Below are 14,969 nucleotides of genomic sequence, written 5' to 3' on the forward strand. Positions count from 1 at the left end.
CCCATCACTTCACACGCTTCCCAAAACAGTGACATTCAAGGCATGCCATGAATGAGAACTGTACAGTTGCTTGTGCTAATGAACTGTCAAGCTATCAAATGGCTGCCGTCATAAAGTTGAACTAAGCCAAAGAAGTTGCCATCTTAGCCTCTGTTTTATCTGCAGTTGCCATGGTGCTACACATGTGATCAGTTATGTCACCAGCCATTTGATGGCTTGACTGTTCGGCTGAGAGTACAAGCAACTGTGACAGTTATCATTCAAGACAAACCTTGAATGTAACTGTTTCGGGAAGCATTAAATTGATTGGTTAAGATCCGATATAACTGATCACATGTGCAGCACCATGGCAGTTGCAGATCAAACAGAGGCTAAAATGGCAGCTTCCTTGTCTGTAAAGTACAGGAGGGTTTAGTTCTGCTTCAAAGTGGTATTTAGAGGCAAAAGTTTTAAACTTTTTTTTCATTTGGAGTAGGAGAAGATTATAACCTGGTTATAATCATTTTTTTTTTTTTTTTTTTTGCCATCCGTGTCCCATTAGGGAGTTTTCATTTAACTTCCTGTCCCATAGCCAAAACAGGAAATGAGAGGAAATCTCACCAGAAGTGAGGAATCCCTGGTTGTCACAGAACTAGTGTCCCCACAGGAAGCTTCCTCCTCTATTGGTGTTGTGCTGTCAACCCAAAACTTGGGATTTTCTTTTACTTTCACTTTTGAAGTTAACGATAAACAAGACAATTAGAGAGGGTGCATCTCCCTAATGGGGACACAGACAGCAATAATAACTGGCAGGTGTTCTAATCCATCTCCACTCTATCCAAAAGAGAAAAAAATGAAGTTTTTAGTTGCACTTTAACTCTCATTTTAAAAACGTACTGGCAGACAGGGTACACTGAACCACGCATTCACAGCTCAGTGTACATATTTGGCACCCGATTTGTGGCGCCGTGATGCGAGTCCCGAGCATGGGAGTGATGACATTGTTGCCCGGGCCATTCAAGAGGCTGAACAGACGGAACACTGGCTGAAGATGGACGCACCCAGGACCCTCAGGATCGTTCACACTGCAGTGCTGGAGTGCTTTTCTGGCAGGCAAGTCTTCCATAATATTCTATTATTGTGTGCATACTAGTACATTTTGCCATAATTCACCTGTGGGGGGTCACAAAAAATATATACGGGAGCTTACTACAGCTTTAACCACTTAAGGACCCTTTCACACCGATATATGTCGGCAGAATGGCACGGCTGGGCACATCCATGTATCTGTACGTGGCCCTTTAAGCCCAGCCGTGGGGTCGTGCGCGGCGGCACGTGCACGCGACCTGGCCCGATGCTCGTTGACAGCGGCCATGGGACCCGCGGACCCGATCGCCGTTGGAGTCCCGCGATCGGTCCTCAGAGCTGAAGAACGGGGAGAGCAGTGTGTAAACACAGCTTCCCTGTCTTCACTGTGACGCCGTCATTGATTGTGCTTCCCTATATCAGTGAAAAAAACAATCAATGACGTCACACCTACAGCCACACCCCCCTAACAGTTAGAAACACATATGAGGTCACACTTAACCCCTTCAGCGCCCCCTTGTGGTTAACTCCCAAACTGCAATTGTCATTTTCACAGTAAACAATGCATTTTTCATGCATTTTTTGCTGTGAAAATGACAATGGTCCCAAAAATGTGTCAAAATTGTCCGAAGTGTCCGCCATAATGTCGCAGTTAAGAAAAAAAAAAAAAACGCTGATCGCCGCCATTACTAGTAAAAAAAAAATTAATAAAAATGCAATAAAACTATCCCCTATTTTGTAAACGCTATAAATTTTGCGCAAACCAATCGATAAACGCTTATTGCAATTTTTTTTACCAAAAATAGGTAGAAGAATACGTATCGGCCTAAACTGAGGGAAAAAAAATATTTTTGGGTGATATTTTTTATAGAAAAAAGTTAAAATGATAAATTTTTTTCTAAATTGTCGCTCTATTTTTGTTTATAGCGAAAAATAAAAAAACGCAGAGGTGATCAAATACCACCAAAAGAAAGTTATATTTGTGGGAAAAAAGGACACCAATTTTGTTTGGGAGCCACGTCGCACGACCGCACAATTGTCATTTAAAGCGACGCAGTGCAGAATCGCAAAAACTGGCCAGGTCCTTTAGCTGCCTAAAGGTCCGGGTCTTAAGTGGTTAAAGTATAACTAAAGGCAAAACTTTTTTTTACGTTTTGGACAGAGTGGGGACCTGTCCAAAAAAAACTGTCAGGTTTTATTGCTGTCTGTGTCCCCACTAGGGAGATTCATCCTCTCTATTTGTCATGTTTACCGTTATCATTGAAAGTGAAAGTAAAAGAAAACGCCATATTTTGGGTTGTTCTCAGAAAAGTAATACAGAGGAAATCTTCCAATGGGGACACTAGTTCTGGTGTCCAGGGGGTCCCCAAGGAATTCCCTTAAATTGATAAGTTCACCTTTGGGAACATGTTAAATTTTCCACCCGTTTTCAGGGCTTTTCGGCATTTTGGAGCGCCATGGCAGTTCATTGATTTGTTCCTGTCAGTGTATCTGCCTGTCTGTACAGGATGTACGGGTATACAGATATACTGACAGGTCTGCAGGAGCCCTGCATGGCACCAAGGCTCTTCTGATCGCTGGTGCAATGCTTTCCAGGCTCCAAAATCAAAAAATAATAAATGCACATTTTTTTACCTGTAAAGAAATGTGCATTTTTTTTTTTTTTCTGAAAGGTGAACTTATCCTTTAATTTAGAAAGAGAAGAAAAATTGCACCAGTACTGGCGCAATTTTTCTTCTTCTTCTTTTTCTATTATCCTGTGTTAGGTCACGCCATTGCTGCCTCCCTATTTATTCACTTATTTACACATTTGTTTGGTTAGCGCAATTTTTTTCTTTCCTTATCCTTTAATTTGCAGGGATTTCCTCGCACTTTCTGTGGGGTATAAAGTGAAATATCTGCAATGGAATACAGATGGTAAAAAAAAAAAAAATCTGATAGGGGTTATAACCCTACATTACTCTATCCAAAATAAAAAAAGCTTTTTCCTACTTTAAAGCAGAACTATAGGGAAAACGTTTTCTCATTTTTGGATTACGTAAGGGAGGGTTATAACAAATGTCAGATGATTTTTTTTGGGGGGGGGAATCTGTGTCCCATTGGAGAAATTTCTCTTCACTTCCTGTCCCATAGCCAAAACAGGAAGTGTGAAGAAATCCCTCCAAAGTGAGGGAACCCCAGGGTGTCACCAGATCTGGAGTCACCATTGGAAGATTTCCCCTCGATTACTTTTCTGGGGACAACACAAAATTTACTTTCACTTTTGATAATAGGAAGCTTTCTCCTCTATTGGTGTTGTGATGTCAATCCAAAACTTGTGATTTTCTTTTACTTTCACTTTTAATGATAATGGTAAACAGGACAAATAGAGGGGGGTCTCCCTAACAGGGGCACAGACAGCAATAAAAACTGACAGGTGGTCCAATCCATCTCCACAATGTAAGAAAAAAACTTAATATATACAGTATTGTGCTTTTAGTTATACTGTACAGCTTTCTCCTCTTAGACCTCATGCACGCTGTGCTCCTCTGAACACCTCTCTCCTGATAGGAGAAATGCAGCAATAAAAACATGCCCAAAGCCGAGTTTTGCAAACGCTTTCAGGCGCATCAAGTGTGTGGGAGTTCATTCATTTCATTGGCTAGAATTTATTTATTCTGGCCATTAAAATGAATGTTCAAGTGCTAAACATGCCTAGCATTTAGCTGTGTCAGTCGTTTTATCTGCGCAAACGCTCCTCTCCTGAACACAATTTTGCTGTGTCCAGATTCCTGCCCCTAAACAGCTAACATAGAGGGGCGTTTAGAGCAGAGAAAAAAAAAATATTGAACTCCTGGAAAACGGGCCGACAGCTGCAGCGTGAGCGAGGCCTAAGGCCCCTTTCATACTGGCGGAGTCTTTCAGCCAGTGGTGGTGCGTCCATAGTGGGTGCAGGAGCGCCGCCCCCTCTCTCTCTCCTACACCCGTAACTCAACAATACATAGATTCATACATTGCATGAATCTATGTATTGTCACCGTTACCGCCTACTATTCAGGTGGCCGGCCCCCTGTTGGGCGCCGGCCATCTGAATTATAGCAGTGGGTGTGTTTTGGAAGTGTCTATCAGAGCCAGCCTGTGGGCTCAAATCGGCTTCCAAATAGTTAACCAGGGGACAGGGTGTGCGTTCCCTGGTTAACACTGACACGCGTCTCAGCCAATAATGTTCACTGGGTCTAGTTACCAGTAACCTGACTGGGTGAAGCGACATCGAGGGCGGGAGAAGACATCGAGGGAGCGTGGAGGGTGGATGGCTGACCCGAGAAAGGTAAGTGCCAGGTGGGAGGGGGGCAATCTGGTGGTATTTGAGAGGGCAATCTGGCGGCATTTTACGGGACAAACTGGCAGGTTTTTGAGGGGGCAAACTAGCGGCAATTGAGGGGCACAGTGGCGACAATTGATGGCATGGCACAGTGGCGACAAATGATGGGCACAGTGGCTGCGTTTAATGGCATGGCACAGTGGTGACAATTGATGGGCACAGTGGCTGCGTTTGATGGCATGGCACAGTGGCAACAATTTATGGGCACAGTGGCTGCATTTGATGGCATGGCACAGTGGTGATAATTGATGGGCACAGTAGCGGCAATTGATGGCACAGTGGCTGCGTTTGATGGCATGGCACAGTGGCGACAATTGATGGCACAGTGGCTGCATTTCATGGCATGGCACATTGGCGACAATTGATGGGCAATTTATGTTTTTTTTTTTTTGTTTTCGCCCCTTCAAAAATTTTGAGCACCAGTCGCCACTGCTTCCAGCAGATCCACCCGCTCAGCAGGTTATCTCTCAGTTGACCCCCACTGAGCAGTCAGATGACAAGTCTGTGTCTACTCTGCTGATGCAGAAAGGACACAGACACAGCCTGCTGTCCTCTATGGTCTGTCGGACGAAAACGGACCTCCTGTCAGTTTCAATCCGACTGCCATCCAATCCGCCCGAGAGATGGGAAACAGATCCCCATCCATTTGTTTTTAGTGGACAGAATTGGATTGGATGTCGGCGGGCCGGGTAAAGGTGTCAATAAAGGCCGAAAATAAATTAATATTTAATTAAATTCATGATATTAATTAAAAAGTTGAATATAATACAAAAAAATATATGAATATTTATTAAAAACTGAAATTTTTGGTTTCGGTAAAGTGCATCCTATAAAAGGATGGGCTCAGGCGTGTTTGCAACTCCACGTGCCCACGACCGCCAGGAAGCTGGCACTCCACAGCTCTAATCACAGGCAGTGAGGCATTTCCCAATTTGTGGCTGCACAGATCTACCTGTGATTAGCGCTGCTTCCTAGTTGGCGTGGGCACATGGACTTGAACACGACGTAGCTAATCCTTAAAGCATTGTTTTTTATTTTCTAAAAATGTCCTTTAAGCTAGTGCATTGTTGGTTCACTTACCTTTTCCTTTGATTTCCCTTCTAAATGTTTTTTTTCTTTGTCTGAATTTCTCACTTCCTGTTTCTCCTCAGTAAACTTCACACCATCATCCGAGCGGTGGTTAGTCAGCCAGAACAGCTTGCTGAGGAAGAACAGGAAGTGAGAAATTCAGACAAAGAAAACAGAGAAAAAAAATAATTTAGAAGAGAAATCGAAGGAAAAGGTAAGTGAACCAACAATGCACTAGCTTAAAGGGGTTGTAAAGGTAATTTTTTTTTTCCCTAAATAGCTTCCTTTACCTTAGTGCAGTCCTCCTTCACTTACCTCATCCTTCCATTTTGCTTTTAAATGTCCTTATTTCTTCTGAGAAATTCTCACTTCTTGTTCTTCTGCCTGTAACTCACCACAGTAATGCAAGGCTTTCTCCCTGGTGTGGAGAAAGCCTCTTGAGGGGGTGAACAGGAGTGTCAGGACGTCCACTAACCCACAGCTCCTTTCTCTATCTGCAAAGTAGAGAGCGTCCTGACCCTCTTGCTCGCCCACTCCCCCCCTCAAGAGGCTTTCTCCACACCAGGGAGAAAGCCTTGCATTACTGTGTGGAGTTACAGACAGAAGAACAGGAAGTGAGGATTTCTCAGAAGAAATAAGGACATTTAAAAGCAAAATGGAAGGATGAGGTAAGTGAAGGAGGACTGCACTAAGGTAAAGGAAGCCATTTAGGGGGGAAAAAATTGTACCTTTACAACCCCTTTAAAGGAACCTATTTAGAAAATAAAAAACAAACCTTTACAACCCCTTTAATTTTCAATTTCACTTCGGTGCACCTCTAAAGGAAGGTCTGATCGGGTCCACCTGAAAAACTGACAGGCAAACCCGATCGGTCCATCCGTGTGAAAGGGGCCTTAGGATGGAATGTTAGTGAAAGTGGACACTGCACACACGCAGGATTAGGATGCATTCAAGTGGTGAATCATGTATTTTGCCATACGTTTTGCACCTAACATCCTATGACTTGAATGGACTGCTCAAGAAGTTTGCAACACATTTTGATCCAGGATCTCAATGTGATCATATCGGAGAGCCCACACAGGACAGGATCCAGGATCTCAGTGTGATCATATCGGAGAGCCCACACAGGACAGGATCTCAGTGTGATCATATCGGAGAGCCCACACAGGACAGGATCTCAGTGTGATCATATCGGAGAGCCCACACAGGACAGGATCTCAGTGTGATCATATCGGAGAGCCCACAAAGGACAGGATCTCAGTTTGATCATATTCGAGAGCCCACACAGGACAGGATCTCAGTGTGATCATATCGGAGAGCCCACAAAGGACAGGATCTCAGTGTGATCATATTGGAGAGCCCACACAGGACAGGATCTCAGTGTGATCATATCGGAGAGCCCACACAGGACAGGATCTCATTGTGATCATATCGGAGAGCCCACACAGGACAGGATCTCATTGTGATCATATCGGAGAGCCCACACAGGACAGGATCTCATTGTGATCATATCGGAGAGCCCACAAAGGACAGAATCTCATTGTGATCATATCGGAGAGCCCACACAGGACAGGATCTCAGTGTGATCATATCGGAGAGACCACAGAGGACAGGATCTCAGTGTGATCATATCGGAGAGCCCACAAAGGACAGGATCTCAGTGTGATCATATTGGAGAGCCCACACAGGACAGGATCTCAGTGTGATCATATTGGAGAGCCCACACAGGACAGGATCTCAGTGTGATCATATCGGAGAGCCCACACAGGACAGGATCTCAGTGTGATCATATCGGAGAGCCCACAAAGGACAGGATCTCAGTTTGATCATATTCGAGAGCCCACACAGGACAGGATCTCATTGTGATCATATCGGAGAGCCCACAAAGGACAGAATCTCATTGTGATCATATCGGAGAGCCCACACAGGACAGGATCTCAGTGTGATCATATCGGAGAGACCACAGAGGACAGGATCTCAGTGTGATCATATCGGAGAGCCCACAAAGGACAGGATCTCAGTGTGATCATATTGGAGAGCCCACACAGGACAGGATCTCAGTGTGATCATATTGGAGAGCCCACACAGGACAGGATCTCAGTGTGATCATATCGGAGAGCCCACACAGGACAGGATCTCAGTGTGATCATATCGGAGAGCCAACACAGGATCTCAGTGTGATCATATCGGAGAGCCCACACAAAACAAGATCCAGGATCTCAGTGTGATCATATTGGAGAGCCCACACAGGACAGGATCTCAGTGTGATCATATCGGAGAGCCCACACAGGACAGGATCTCAGTGTGATCATATCGGAGAGCCCACACAGGACAGGATCTCAGTGTGATCATATCGGAGAGCCCACAAAGGACAGGATCTCAGTTTGATCATATTCGAGAGCCCACACAGGACAGGATCTCAGTGTGATCATATCGGAGAGCCCACAAAGGACAGGATCTCAGTGTGATCATATTGGAGAGCCCACACAGGACAGGATCTCAGTGTGATCATATCGGAGAGCCCACACAGGACAGGATCTCATTGTGATCATATCGGAGAGCCCACACAGGACAGGATCTCATTGTGATCATATCGGAGAGCCCACACAGGACAGGATCTCATTGTGATCATATCGGAGAGCCCACAAAGGACAGAATCTCATTGTGATCATATCGGAGAGCCCACACAGGACAGGATCTCAGTGTGATCATATCGGAGAGACCACAGAGGACAGGATCTCAGTGTGATCATATCGGAGAGCCCACAAAGGACAGGATCTCAGTGTGATCATATTGGAGAGCCCACACAGGACAGGATCTCAGTGTGATCATATCGGAGAGCCCACACAGGACAGGATCTCAGTGTGATCATATCGGAGAGCCCACACAGGACAGGATCTCAGTGTGATCATATCGGAGAGCCCACAAAGGACAGGATCTCAGTTTGATCATATTCGAGAGCCCACACAGGACAGGATCTCAGTGTGATCATATCGGAGAGCCCACAAAGGACAGGATCTCAGTGTGATCATATTGGAGAGCCCACACAGGACAGGATCTCAGTGTGATCATATCGGAGAGCCCACACAGGACAGGATCTCATTGTGATCATATCGGAGAGCCCACACAGGACAGGATCTCATTGTGATCATATCGGAGAGCCTACACAGGACAGGATCTCATTGTGATCATATCGGAGAGCCCACAAAGGACAGAATCTCATTGTGATCATATCGGAGAGCCCACACAGGACAGGATCTCAGTGTGATCATATCGGAGAGCCCACAGAGGACAGGATCTCAGTGTGATCATATCGGAGAGCCCACAAAGGACAGGATCTCAGTGTGATCATATTGGAGAGCCCACACAGGACAGGATCTCAGTGTGATCATATTGGAGAGCCCACACAGGACAGGATCTCAGTGTGATCATATCGGAGAGCCAACACAGGATCTCAGTGTGATCATATCGGAGAGCCCACACAAAACAAGATCCAGGATCTCAGTGTGATCATATTGGAGAGCCCACACAGGACAGGATCTCAGTGTGATCATATCGGAGAGCCCACACAGGACAGGATCTCAGTGTGATCATATTGGAGAGCCCACACAGGACAGGATCTCAGTGTGATCATATTGGAGAGCCCACACAGGACAGGATCTCAGTGTGATCATATCGGAGAGCCAACACAGGATCTCAGTGTGATCATATCGGAGAGCCCACACAAAACAAGATCCAGGATCTCAGTGTGATCATATTGGAGAGCCCACACAGGACAGGATCTCAGTGTGATCATATCGGAGAGCCCACACAGGACAGGATCTCATTGTGATCATATCGGAGAGCCCACAAAGGACAGGATCTCATTGTGATCATATCGGAGAGCCCACACAGGACGGGATCTCAGTGTGATCATACTGGAGAGCCCACACAGGACAAGATTCAGGATCTCAGTGTGATCATATCGGAGAGCCCACAAAGGACAGGATCTCAGTGTGATCATATCGGAGAGCCCACAAAGGACAGGATCTCAGTGTGATCATATCGGAGAGCCCACACAGGACAGGATCTCATTGTGTTCATATCGGAGAGCCCACACAGGACAGGATCTCAGTGTGATCATATCGGAGAGCCCACACAGGACAGGATCTCATTGTGTTCATATCGGAGAGCCCACACAGGACAGGATCGAGGATCTTAGTGACTGCGGGGAAGGGGTCCTCGTCCATCAGACACACGTATCCCCCTCAGGGTCTCACTCCCCATCAGTATGACATTACAGTGATGAGATGATACCCCCCCATCCTGTATAGGGCCCACAGGCTGGAGACCAGGAAGATCACATAGCCCACACCTGGGGACCCCTCATACAGGTGACAATGGTGTGATGGGGGAGAACAAAGGCTGGCGCACCACTGACGTCACTTGGGTGACATCACCAGCCCGGACATCTTCCTGTGACCGGTGGGAGGGTAGAGGAGGGGGTGGCGGGTCCCCGGGCTCCTCTCTCATACATGACTCAGCAATGATAGGTAATAGGGAAAGGTTCACACTGGGCGACATGCCGCAAAGTATCACCCAGCTCCTGTCCTCAGGACACTTAACTCTACCTACCCCCAGCCTCCTCCCCCCTGACCTATGACAGGTGACCCGTTACCTGGGAGCTCACACCGGTCACCACTCAGCAACAAAAACAGCAGCCGCTCCGGACATTTGCCTTGACAACGGAAGTCCCGCCCCCGGCAACCCGGCTCCATCGCCTACCCTGATTGGTTGTAACCGGCATGTCAACTGAGCCTGTGAGTGGTGACAAGGTATGCCAATCACATCTGCTCTGCTGCGTAATGATGTCATTGACAGAAAGCCGGATGCACAATGTGCATGGACAATAAAGCTTGTTTGATTTAGCAAAAAAAAAAAAAACTGCAGGGGCAGCTGGGCTTACCAAGGAAGAGGAGGGAGAGCTGTGTGTGCTGTTCTGATTATAGAGCATATCGAGGGAATACAGGGAGTACACAGTGTGGGGACCATTGATGGATGGGGGGTTTAGGGGACTGTACACAGTGCTGAGACCATTGATGGGAATACAGGGAGTACACAGTGCTGGGACCATTGATGGGGGTACAGAGGACTGTACACAGTGCTGAGACCATTGATGGGGGTACAGAGGACTGTACACAGTGCTGAGACCATTGATGGGGGTACAGAGGACTGTACACAGTGCTGGGACCATTGATGGGGATGCAGGGGACTGTACACAGTGCTGGGACCATTGATGGGGATGCAGGGGACTGTACACAGTGCTGAGACCATTGATGGGGATGCAGGGGACTGTACACAGTGCTGAGACCATTGATGGGGATGCAGGGGACTGTACACAGTGCTGGGACCATTGATGGGGATGCAGGGGACTGTACACAGTGCTGAGACCATTGATGGGGATGCAGGGGACTGTACACAGTGCTGAGTTCATTGACGGGGATGCAGGGGACTGTACACAGTGCTGGGACCATTGACGGGGATGCAGGGGACTGTACACAGTGCTGAGACCATTGATGGGGATGCAGGGGACTGTACACAGTGCTGGGACCATTGATGGGAATGCAGGGGACTGTACACAGTGCTGGGACCATTGATTGGGGTACAGGGGACTGTACACAGTGCTGTGACCATTGATTGGGGTACAGGTGACTGTACACAGTGCTGTGACCATTGATTGGGGTACAGGGGACTGTACACAGTGCTGTGACCATTGATTGGGGTACAGGGGACTGTACACAGTGCTGTGACCATTGATTGGGGTACAGGGGACTGTACACAGTGCTGTGACCATTGATTGGGGTACAGGTGACTGTACACAGTGCTGTGACCATTGATTGGGGTACAGGTGACTGTACACAGTGCTGTGACCATTGATTGGGGTACAGGGGACTGTACACAGTGCTCGGACCATTGATTGGGGTACAGGGGACTGTACACAGTGCTGGGACCATTGATTTGGGGTACAGGGGACTGTACACAGTGCTGTGACCATTGATTGGGGTACAGGTGACTGTACACAGTGCTGTGACCATTGATTGGGGTACAGGGGACTGTACACAGTGCTCGGACCATTGATTGGGGTACAGGGGACTGTACACAGTGCTGGGACCATTGATTGGGGTACAGGGGACTGTACACAGTGCTGGGACCATTGATTTGGGGTACAGGGGACTGTACACAGTGCTGGGAGAGGCTGTGCAATGAGAAGAGGGATTAAAAGACTTGTCAGATTTTTATTGCTGTCTTTGTCCCCATTACAGAGATTCACTCTGTTGAATTGTTCTGATAACCATTCGTACTGAAAGTGAAATAAAATCCCACATTATGAGTTGTCAGCAGAACAGCAATAGAGTGGAAATCTTCCAATAGCAACACTAGTTCTGGTGATAACCAGGGATTTCCTCTCGCTTCCTGTCTTGGCTACGGGACAGGAAGTGAAGGGAAATCTTCCAAATGAACAGATCCTAGAAAGGGGTTAAAACCCTCCCTTACTCAATCCAAAAAGGGGAAGAAAACCTTGCAAAGCCCACCCCTTCCTTTTACAATGGTGGGAAGGGAAGAAGTAATGAAATAACTCTTTAGTCCCAGATAAGCAGTAGCAGATATTCAGGATTGTGAGTAGTTTTTAACCCTTTCACCTTCTCTTGTTTTGTATATCTCAGATCCATGTGTTTGATTTGACATACACATTAGCCTTCTCCCCTTCTATCTGAGCATTAAAATGGCCTGGTAATGAAGGGATATATACAGGCTAGTACTGAAGTGGTTAAAGAAGATTTGTGCTGTGTCATAAAATCATAAAAAAAATCACAAAGATAAAAGTATTACCATAAGGCCTAAAACATTTTACAAGGAAAAGAGGCAAAGAGAACCACATGACTTCTCTATAAATGTATAAAAGGGTCATTAATAAAAATATTCACTTCAATACTTATTTCTTCCATTCCACGTGATCTTAAAGTCCTTGGCCCGGATTCAGAGAGCAATTGCGCCTGCGTAACCATAGTTATGCAGCGCAATTGCTGACTTGTTCCGGCGTTACGAATGCTCCTGATTCAGGAACATCGTAACGCCGACTGCAGCCTAAAATCTGCGTGGCATAAGGCTCTTATGCCACGCAGATTTTAGGCTGCATTCTTGCGATGACCGCTAGGGGGCGCTCCCATTGTGCTCAGTGTATAGTATGCAAATTGCATACTAACACCGATTCACAATGTTGCACGAGCAAGTTACAGAGTTTCCGTACGGCGTCTTTAGCGTAAGGCTGCCCCTTCTAATAGTAGGGGCAGCCAATGCTAAAGTATACCCGCCGTTCCCGCGTCGTGAAATTTGAATTTCACGTCGTTTGCGTAAGTGATTCGTGAATGGCACTGGACGGCATTCACGTTCACTTTGAAGCAAATGACGTCCTTGCGACGTCATTTGCCGCAATGCACGTCGGGAAAGTTTCCCGACGGCGCATGCGATTTACGATCGGCGCGGGAACGCGCCTAATTTAAATGATTCCCGCCCCCTGCGGGATCATTTAAATTGCGCGCGCTTACGCCGGGCAATTTTGCCGGCGCGCCCTCGCAATTTACGGAGCTACTGCTCCGTGAATCGAGGGCAGCGGCGCAAATTTGCGGGGGCGCAGGGCAAAATCGTTGCCCTGTGCCTCCATAATTTATGCGCAATTCTTACTGAATCTGGGCCCTTGCTATCAGTCACCATATACTATCTTGTCTATAAGACTCATCAAACACAGGGATAGGGGGGATTTTTCCATATTATAATGTAGCGCACCCCATATAGCAGATGCTGTCAAAATGGGATCCCCCACCCTGCACAGCCAGGCACGCCTGCATTTTCACAAGTTCCAGAGTCAGAAAACAGTCCAGTGCTTGTTTTTGTATTTGTATTGAGGTGATAAAACTTGGATAGGGAACAGGGGTATTATGGGGTGTCCACTTGAATTAGAGCAGCTCTTCACGGACAACTTTCCTATATACAATCTATATACACTCCTCTGCTTCCTCCAGCACTTCACTTGCTTGCAGAAAAACACAGACTCAGCTGGGACACTTTCAGTGACTCTGGCAAAGCACTCAAAGCAAAAGCCTTTTACAGGCAGGGACCCCGGTCCCCTTTGGTGGTGTAGCAAGAAGTGGAGTGTCCTGCTTACATCCCGGTGGCTACTGATCCCAGCACCATCCATCTCTTCAGGCACTGCCTGGCTGCAGCTGCCCCTTTCACTAGCCCACCTGGCTACTTCTCCACAGTCCTCCCAGACTGCACACTCACTAGCCCACTCAGCTGTCTTCTGGAGAACTCCTGGATGTGCTGACTCTGCCCCGCTCACCTCACTCTTGTGCATCAGGGACAGGACTCCTCCGTGTGTTGTTAGAGGATCCCTCCCGCACCTGCGCCCCGGGTCACCCCCCCCCAGACTAGGGGGCACCCTCAAGGGCCACCAACAGCCTCCTCAGCACTCTATCTCCATCTTCCACCTGACTCCCTTTGCTTGCATGACCCAGAGTATTTAAGAGGTGCCAGCCCACTTGCTGGGGATTGTCTGGGGCCCTTCTTAATACTCCAGGCAGCTCCTCCCAACCCCCCTCCTATTCTTCTGGTAACTGCTCCAAGGTTCCAGCAAGTTGGGGAAGGTACCCTGACCTAGATTCAACCCAGCATGGCTCTTAGCCAGGCTAAGATTTCCTACACCACTGTGCAAAACTAACTATGTACATCTAGCACTCTACACTAGAGGGTGCTACAGTAAGTATCCATGCTCTGAGGATTAAAGCGGAGTTCCCCACCCACCACTGCAAAAATTAAAAGCCAGCAGCTACACAAACTGTAGCTGCTGACTTTTAATAATAATAAACTTGCCTATCCTGGAGTCCAGCGATGTCAGCACCACAGCTGATGTTTTCATCAGCTGTAGGGTGCTGCCGCTGCCATTGCGGGTAAGGGACCCCGGCAGCATAGCCTTACAGCTTCATGCTGGGAACCCTACTGCGCATTTGCGAGGCTCTGCTCCTCTCTCCTACTGGCCTGGCCGCAGGAGAAGGGAGCCGAGCGGTGATGTCAACGGCCATGGCTCCTGGAAGTGGGGACAGGATACCTGTCAAAGACCAGTATACGGGTATCCACTCCCCAGCGGATGGTGCCAAATGTGGCACCGCGGGGGGGAGACAAATGAGCTGAAGTTCCACTTTTGAGTGGAACTCCACTTTAAAGGGGTTGTAAAGGATTTTTTTTTTTTTTTCATAATAAGCATCCTTTACCTGCAGACATTCCTCTTTTCACTTCCTCATTGTTCGTTTTTGCTCAAAAGTTGCTCTATTTCTTCTCTGTTCTGTTCACTTCCTGCTTGTCTGATTTTACTGACCACCTTGATGGGAGGCTTTACTGCGGTGGTCAGTAACGTGCTCACCCCCCTCCTGGGAACTAC

At 47.3% G+C, this 14,969-nt stretch overlaps 1 protein-coding gene across 3 annotated transcripts in view; it reads right to left on the reverse strand.

Annotated features, from left to right (window-relative positions):
• The window catches only part of UBE3C (ubiquitin protein ligase E3C), a 158,127-nt gene extending 147,891 nt beyond the window's left edge, over positions 1 to 10,236 (reverse strand). For 2 of the 3 annotated variants that reach the window (XM_040352702.1, XM_040352699.1), the window contains exon 1: positions 10,152 to 10,236. The gene's annotated coding sequence lies outside the window, so the exon portion shown is untranslated. Of the gene's footprint in view, positions 1 to 5,506; positions 5,550 to 10,151 lie in introns of those variants that run through there. The other variant, XM_040352700.1, reaches the window with a different exon arrangement.
• Between the last annotated feature and the right edge of the window lie 4,733 nt (positions 10,237 to 14,969).

Source organism: Rana temporaria, chromosome 5 (genome assembly GCF_905171775.1).
Source record: "Rana temporaria chromosome 5, aRanTem1.1, whole genome shotgun sequence".
Classification (NCBI taxonomy): Eukaryota; Metazoa; Chordata; class Amphibia; order Anura; family Ranidae; genus Rana; species Rana temporaria.